Here is an 8,790-nt window from a genome sequence, read left to right on the forward strand (position 1 = left end):
GCCTGGGTATAGTGGACATAGAGAGGATGCTGCTGGTCGTGGAGAAGTATAAGAAGAGAGGAAGCAACCCCAGAATATAAGGACGCCCATTTAGAACAGAGATAAGGAAGGACTTCTGTAGCCAAATGGCTAGGAATTTGTGGAATTTATTGCCACAGATAGCCGTGGAGGCCGTCAATCGATGTATTAAAAGAGGTGATTGACAGTTCCATAATCAGTAAGAGGGTCACGTGTGACGAGGAGAAGGTAGGAGATTGGGGTTGAGAGGGATAATGTATCAGCCATTCCCGATGGTCTCAACGGTCTAATTCCTTTCCTAATGCTATTGTTTTATGGGCAAATTTGAACATTAATTCTAATTGTGAACATTATTTTTCATGACTCACAAAACAAACTATCTGGTAAACACTGTAGATCTGGATGTTTTCCAACCGATGGCTCCTCAGATAAAGAGGTCGCGACGAGGGTGGGATTCGAACCCACGCGCGCAAGCACAATGGATTAGCAGTCCATCGCCTTAACCTCTAGGCCACATCGTCTGTTCTTCTGTCTCTTCTGTTCCAAGTTATGAACTTCTTCACAGCACGTAAAATCTCCGCTTATGTTCTACACATTTGTTTTCAGATTCCACCTCTATTTAGTTTGCCTGTAATGCTTATTGAAATTCATGGACATGGGGAAGGAAGGCTTACGGAGATAGATGCTAACCACAGCAAAAACAGAACTAGCTATACTGGCATTTCAGCCGCTACCAGCCGTGCTATGCCAGATTTGAACGATTCAGTGCTCTGTAACTCTGAGAAACAGCGTGTTTCGAGCTGTACAGTGAGATAGCACCGTATCGAAGTAAATATACGTCTAGTGGCTTATTTATCATGTTGTCTGACTTCAAGAAAACGGATATTATAGTTAATTCTCATCCGGCTCCAAAATAAACGGCTTTTCGTGTATTGGCAATTGTAAGAATCCGATAGCTACTAAACTAGAGAAACACTGAAGCGCACCCAGCACTGCCTGAGGCAGCAGATCCCAATGTCCTAACCTTCACCGACACAAACGCAGGCCGGTCGGTTCTGGCGTCTGCAAGTGCTGGCTGAAATATAGAAGAAGATAGCACGCCCTCTCTATCAATGACGAATTCATTTTATTGGACCATTTTTTGTTTATTCCAATCCCAGAATATAAGACCGCCTCAAAAGTCTGTGGCGTGCGTCTTTACGGATGGCATTTTTTGGTAAGAGAAACCAGTGAAACAAGAATATTACATTTAAACGAAAGTTGCCAAAATTTAGTGATATTAACAACCGTAGTCGAATGTTCATCTGGGATGAAAACACCTGCGTTTTAAAATTACGTTTAGATCGGTCAGCTCATGAGTCATCGCGCGGAAATGCCTGACGGCAATTCGCACGTTTCGCATTTCTTGCTGAAGACGATCGTGTGGCCTAATGGGTAAGGCGTCTGAATTCGAAGTCATCAGAAGATTGCAGGTTCGAGTCCGATCACGGTCGTTTTACCAACCTGACTGTTTTGGTTCCATTCTGTCACCAACTCTCTGCAGCACATTTGCCTCATGTGAAACAACTGCACGCACGGGGATTAACCAGATTACTCCGCCCTGCTGGGAAACGGAGCGAAATATCACGTCTTCATTATACGCAACATATAATGTTATGTGTCGCGTCTGTGATGTACTTCTACAAAAACTTACATACACAACGCGTTGAAGCTTCTCAAACTTTCGGGACGAGCTGATGTTTGGGAGGTGATATGTACTTCACATTGACCTCCGTTTCCGACCCTACCTTTTCTGAACGAATTTTCAACCCCGCACTGATAATCACTTCTCCCGTCTCGAAATCCTCCTCTAATTCTTGGACAACCCGATCTAACTCTCTGCCTCCCCCGGACGTTTTCATCTCTACTTGCCGACGAGACATTATCCGGCTCTACGTTACATCACTTACTCCTCGTCGAATTTGATTCTCTCCGAACGCACTTTCCACCTTCCACACTCTCAATGTACCATCGAACAGCAAGCAAAGGGGTTGCTGTTTTAATGTGGCGGACTATCGCCTATCTTGTAGAGACCAGGCAGTAGCTTTCAGACACCTCCACCTACACGGAGAGGGAGATACATCAATGGGAAGGGATAGCTGGAGAATGACAGACCGACAGACCAACTCAAACGGGATCTTCTGTAAACCCCAGAGAGCTAACCTGCGATTTCTCTCTCTCTCTCTCTCTCTCTCTCTCTCTCTCCATCTCTCTCTCTCTCTCTCTCTCTCTCTCTCTCTCTCTCTCTCTCTCTCTCTCTCTCTCTCTCTCCTCTCTCTCTCTCTCTCTCTCTCTCTCTTCTCCTCTCCTCTCTCTCTCTCCCCCCTCCCACCACCCCTGTATCTCTCCATCTCTCTCCGTTTCTCCCTTCCTCTTCCGTTCCCCTTCTGGCTGGTAGACTTTTTGTGCTGGGTACCATTGACAACCGCTCCCCAGAAATTGTCAAATGAATGGCATCGACCCTGATCGTCCACTCACTCCTGGCCCTGCTTATGCAATCCTAATTGGGATTCCAATCCCAGAGTATAACGCCGCCGCTAAAGTCAGTGACGTGTGCTTTTGAGAATTCCTTTCTGTGTGACAGAAAGAGATAATTGAATTTAAATGAAGAGCCCAAAGCCAGAATGAATGTAGAGATATTGAAAACAATGGCTGAATGTTCACCTGGGATGAAAACACTGCCTGCCAGTACTTTTAGCTCGGTTGGGAAATCAGTCTACACGTGGGAAACTACTTGCAGCAGTCAGCAAGTTCCCCATTTCCCCCCTGACATTTCTCCTGCAATAGGACCGTGTGGCCTAATGGATAAGGCGTCTGACTTCGGTGCTTGATTGGAAGTCATCAGAAGATTACAGGTTCGAGTCCTGTCACGGTCGTTTTGCCAAACTGGCGGATTCGGTTCCATTCTGTCTGTCACTCCCTGCAACATGGTTGTCTCAATTCCGCGTGGGGATTAATCGGGTACACCACCCTCGGGGAAAAGGTAATGCCTCGTCTTCGTTGTAAGCAACCTATAATAGTATGTGTCTAGTCTTTGCAGTATTTCTGAAAGCACTTTCATAAACAATTCCTTGGGGCTTCTCAGTGCTCTCCATCAACTGACTAATATTCTCTGGCCGTGACCGTCTCATTTTCTCTATGGATGTCCAGTTCCCCCCATCAAAAGGGCCTTAAAGCTCTCCACTTATTTCACAAAATATAAAAAAAAAACAATTCCCCTCGTCACCACCATCCTCCGTCTGGCAGAACCGGTCCTCACCTCAACAGTTTGTCCTCCAGCTCCTCCCACTTACTCTAAGTTCAATGGGTATCCATGGAACTCGCATAGGACCCAGATACATCTGCATTTTCGTAAAACAGTCCATGTACCAAACCTTCGCCGGTAATGCACCCCAACGCTCCCACCGCTACGTCGACCAATGCATTGCTGCCGCTTCCTGCAGTCGTGCTGAGCTTGACAATTGCATCAGCTTTGTCTGCAACTTCCACCCTGCCCCACGTCTCACTCCATGCAAGTAAGTCAAAAGGAAGGAGAAACCAGAGGTCCATAAGCCAGTCCTCTTCGGAGGACGAGAGAGGGTCAGCAACTTTAAATTTGTGGGTGCAACTATTTCAGGGATCTGTCCTGGACCCATCACGTGCAATTGTTAAGAAAGCACGACGGCGCCTCTGTTTTCTTAGGAGTTTGCGGAAATTCGGCATGGCTTCATTCAATGCCTTTGAATGTGAGTTCCTACAGTCTGTGGTGGGTTCGGCTCAGTACATATCCGGTAAAGCTCTCTCACCTTTGGGCACATCTCTCTTTGGGGACTTTGCTATTGCTTATTTGGTGGGTGGTGGGCGCTGATGCTTTTTCCTGAAACGTGGCGGGGGGGGGGGTGCTTACTGTTGCATGCTTTATTATTTCCCTCAACCCCCATTTTCCTGCCTTCTGCCGTAACCTTTGACACCCTGACTGATCAGAAAACTACCAACTTTAGCTTTATAAACAGCCAATGACTCCGCCTCTGCAGCCGTCCATAGCAATGGGTTCCACAGACTCACCACTGAGATGGCAGAAATTTCTCCTCATCTTTCTTCTAAAGGGAAGCCCTTGTATTCTGAGGCAGTGCCGTCTGATCCTAGACTTTCCCCACTATGTGAATTATTTCCACCACATCCACACTCTCAAAGTCTCTCAATATTCTGTAATTTTTAGTGATATCACCCAACATTTATCAAACGCTTCCCGCACGTTAACCCTTTAATTTCGGGATAATTGCCGTGTGCTTTCCCGGGCACCTTTCCAATGGCCGTGCATCCTTCCTTAGATAAGGTGATCGAAATTGCTCATTATCCCCGATGTGCTGTCTGATTATATTAAGCCTCAGCATTTAATTTTGTAGTCCATACAAAATGAATGCTGACGTCTCATACACGAGGAAATCTGCAGATGCTGGAAATTCAAACTGACGAAGGGTCTCGGCCCGAAATGTCGACAGTGCTTCTGCTTATTGATGCTGCCAGCGCCCGCTGTGTCCCACCGGCATTTTGTGTGTGTTGTTGTCTGGAGAAGGGAAGATCTGATTGGGGAAAGAGGTAAAAAGCTGGAGAACAACACACAAAATGCTGGTGGACGTCAGGACGAAGGGTCTCGGCCCGAAGTGTCGACAGTGATTCTCCTTATCGATACTGCCCGGCCCGCTGTGTCCCACCGGCATTTTGTGTGTGTTGTTGTCTGGAGAAGGGAAGATCTGATTGGGGAAAGAGGTAAAAAGCTGGAGAACAACACACAAAATGCTGGTGAACGTCAGGACGAAGGGTCTCGGCCCGAAATGTCGACAGTGCTTCTCCTTATCGATGCTGCCTGGCCCGTTGTGTTCCACGAACATTTTGTGTGTGTTCTTGTTTGCTCACATAGCATACCGGCTGATTTGATGTATATGGGGACGGCAGCCTGTAAGATTTTGAAGATGTCCATGATGACGTCAGTACTCTGGCGTGCACACTGCCTGAGCAGTCGGCCTGGGATTTTGACTGACCCGGCAGCTTTATGGGGACCGGCTGCGTGCTGAGTCGTTCCTATGTCTACCGGTGCTGCAGACAGCGGCTGCCAATCTGTTAGACTCCATGTTCATGTGAGTTTGCTCTCTGCGGAATCCATCTCACGTTCGGTACCACTGCTACCGACAGCGTCTGCTCACCTGTAACGCGTTATCTCGACGGGGACTGGCTCTCTGCAGATTTGCTCTCGTCTCTGCCGCTGCTGCAGATAGTGGCTGCTCAGCTGGGAAGTGTTATGTTGACGGGGACTGGCTCTCTGCAGATTTGCTCTCGTCTCTGCCGCTGCTGCAGATAGCGGCTGCTCAGCTGGAAAGTGTTATGTTGACGGGGACTGGCTCTCTGCAGATTTGTTCTCGTCTCTGCTGCTGCTACAGAGAGCGGCTGTTCAGCAGGGAAGTGTTCTGTTGCATCCCTCGAAGCGTGCATCGCATTTCCTTGAGATATTCGGTAGGGAGGCCGACCTGTAAGACTTTGTGTTTTTGTGGTTTTGCTCTCTGCAGAGTCCTTCTCATCACTCTCACTGCTGCAGACCCTCATGATATAAAACATCTCGTTAATCCACCCCTCAGCGTCCTGTGCAGCAGGGAGACATCTGTCAGTTTACGCAACCTCGCCTTATAACTCAAACCGGGTGTTCCAGGTAACATTCTTATGAAACGTTCCCGGTATGCTTTCCAGTCTAATGCCTTGTCTACGTGTATAACCGGTTACAACGAATATGCTTCCACAGGCTTGGTTCATCCAATACTACGAATTCGCCAGCACCCTGCCATTTACTATGCAAGAATTGCCTTGCCTTAACTTTACAAAGCCCAGCATCTTGTCAAGTTAAATTCCCCCTGCCATTCGTTGGCCCCTTTCTAAGTTGGTAAATTTAGAAATTTGTAAATACATTTACATGAATGTAACATGATTCACTTTTTCTGCTCGACTATTTAAAACTTCATTATAAACAAAGAGGAAGGCAAATACTAACTTAATTCGTCAGTACCACTGAACATGGAAGATTACACACAGAAAAATGCCCTTTGTCCCACCTTGTCTGTACTGAACGACACCAATCGAAATAGTTCATGGGGACATCTGAATAAAAATATATGAACACGCAGCAGCAGCTATTCAGTAAGGACCCGGTTGATATGATCGTGACCCGCATTCCCCATTCCCTCACGCACACCCGCCGCCGCCATTGCTCTTCACCCCAGTTCATATCAACAGGCAAGACGGAGTGCCTGTTCCTTGGGTGTATGGAGGGGGGCGGGGTGCATTCGGTCCCGGAACGTCGTTCCGTGTATCAAACTGAGCAGAAAAGACATGAGAGCTGCCATATTCCCGCGACATGACGGCAGAATCCCGATCTCACATCCATTCTATTATGTACTGTTAGCCAGAGACTCATTCCACCGATATGCAACTCTGAGCGTCAAAGGAAGTCATTCCTGCCTGTGGCCATCAAACTTTACAACTCCTCCGTCGGAGTTTCAGACACCCTGAGCTAATAGGCTGGTCCTGGACTTATTTTTCCACTTGGCATGATTAACATTATTATTCTTTAATTATTTATGGATTTACATTGCTATAATCTTCACTACTCTTGGTAGGTGCGGCTGTAACGAAACCCAATTTCCCTCGGGATCAATAATGTCTGTCTGGCTGTCCGGCTGTCTGTCTGACTATTGCCAGCCATTAGCCATGATTTGTTGTCAGGTAGATATTTTGAATAACGGTGACGTCATCAATACCCTTCAGAGATCTCGCATATTCATCGATGTTGATCTGTCCGTCGTAGGTAGCCGTCTCTCTGAACATGATCCAGTCCGTGGTTAAAAAACCGCCCCGAAATGCCGGGGTTCCTCCCTCTGGTCAGGTTTGTATCTCCCTCTGAACTCGTTTGACTAGCTTCATCAGTGGTTGATATGCAGGAGTCTGCATAACCGATAACATGTCAGAGAGGCAGACACAGTGCCACAGACCCGGCCACTGTGGCTTCTCTCTGTTAGATCACCGCCCCACAACAGTGTCCAAAGTGATGAGGGGGTCTGGCCACAGGGATACTCTGCACTGGCTCCTTAACCCCTTTCCTCTTCCTGATGGTCACCCAGTTTCCTGTGTCCTGCACCTTGGGTGTAACTAACACTTTATTTGTCCTAGCTGCCTCCCCTCAGCCTCCCGATTTATCCGGAGTTAATCCAGTTCCAGTTCCAGCTCCGTAACGCGGTTTGTTAGAAGCAGCAGCCGGATGCACCTCTGGCAGTTGTAGTCATCAGGAACAGTGGAGGTCTCCCTGCCTCCCGACATTGGTGAAGAGGAGTATTCAACTATCCTGCCTGGACTCTCTGTTGTCCTAACTGATCAGATGTAGCTTACCTCGAGATTCTATTTACTTATCTATCTATCTATCTATCTATCTATCTATCTATCTATCTATCTATCTATCTATCTATCTATCTATCTATCTATCTATCTATCTATCTATCTATCTATCTATCTATCTATCTGTTTGTTTATTTATTTATTTATCTATTTCTTTCTTTCTTTCTCTGATTGAAGTCTCTCTTCGTTGAAGCCCAAAAAACTAAAGCCTGAAGATCACCACTCTCACTCAGTCCACTCAGACTGTGGCCACTGCGACAATACACAGACACTGAATTATTTGTACATACTGCTATAGAGTTTTATAAAGTTTCAACGTAACTTCCTGGCTTTTTAATTCAGTGTCTCGACTAACACAGGCAACCATGCCATTTGCCTCCTTAACAACCTTATCAATCTCTGTAGGTATATTCAGGGAGCTGCGAATTTGTAAATCAATATCCTTCTGCTCATCAACACAGTTCAGGGTCTTGCATTTGACAGTGTACTGTCTCTTTACATTTGACCGACCGAGGTGCCGAGGAGAGCGTCCAGAGAAGCTTCACAAGGATGATTCCAGGAATGAAAGGGTTATCATACGATGAACGTTTGATGGCTTAGCGTCTGTACTCACTGAAATTCAGAAAGATGAGGGAGATCTCATTGACTGAACTGATAGCAACGTACTGCCCTCTACAGTGCCTATTGTCTTGTTCATTATTTATTGTAAAGCCTGCACAGTTTTGTGCACTTTATGCAGTCCAGGGTAGATCTGCAATCTGGTGTAGTTTGTTTTTGTTTTTTTTTTTGCGTTGTTTTACGTAGTTCAGTGTAGTTTTTGTATTGTTTCATGTTGCACAATGGTCCTGAAAAGTGTTGTCTCCTTTTTCCTGTGTACTGTACCAGCAGTTATGATCGAAATGACCATAAAAGATGACTTGACTTGACTTGACTTGACACTAGTCGGATGCTGAAAGGACTAGAGAGAGTAGATGTGGAAAGGATGTTTCCCATGGAGGGAGAGTCCAGCACAAAAGGGCACAGACTCAGGATAGAGGGGAGAACTTTCAAAACAGAGATTCGAAAAATGTCTTTAGCCAAAAGGTGGTGAATTTGTGGAATTTCTTGCCACGGGCAGCTGTGCAAGACAGGTTGATCGCTTCTTGATCGGACATGGCATCAAAGGTTACGGGGAGAAGGCTGGGAACTGGGGTTGAGGAGGGGAAAGAAAGGATTAACCATGTTGAATGATGGAGCAGACTTGATGGCCGGGTGGCCTAATTCTGCTCCTCTGTCTGATGGTCTTATGATCAACACTAATCAAATCTCACTGAGATT

The 8,790-nt window shown here is 46.5% G+C and overlaps 2 non-coding genes across 2 annotated transcripts; one reads left to right on the plus strand and one right to left on the minus strand.

The window, feature by feature from the left end:
• Nucleotides 1–458: 458 nt before the first annotated feature.
• Nucleotides 459–539, minus strand: trnas-gcu (transfer RNA serine (anticodon GCU)). Its single transcript has one exon. It is a non-coding gene; the product is annotated as a tRNA-Ser (tRNA).
• Nucleotides 540–2,844: 2,305 nt separating this feature from the next.
• trnar-ucg (transfer RNA arginine (anticodon UCG)) lies at nucleotides 2,845–2,933 on the plus strand. Its single transcript is given in 2 exon segments — nucleotides 2,845–2,881; nucleotides 2,898–2,933. It is a non-coding gene; the product is annotated as a tRNA-Arg (tRNA).
• The last annotated feature ends 5,857 nt before the right edge of the window (nucleotides 2,934–8,790 follow it).

The sequence above is a fragment of the Hemitrygon akajei genome, unplaced genomic scaffold, assembly GCF_048418815.1.
Source record: "Hemitrygon akajei unplaced genomic scaffold, sHemAka1.3 Scf000047, whole genome shotgun sequence".
NCBI lineage: Eukaryota > Metazoa > Chordata > Chondrichthyes > Myliobatiformes > Dasyatidae > Hemitrygon > Hemitrygon akajei.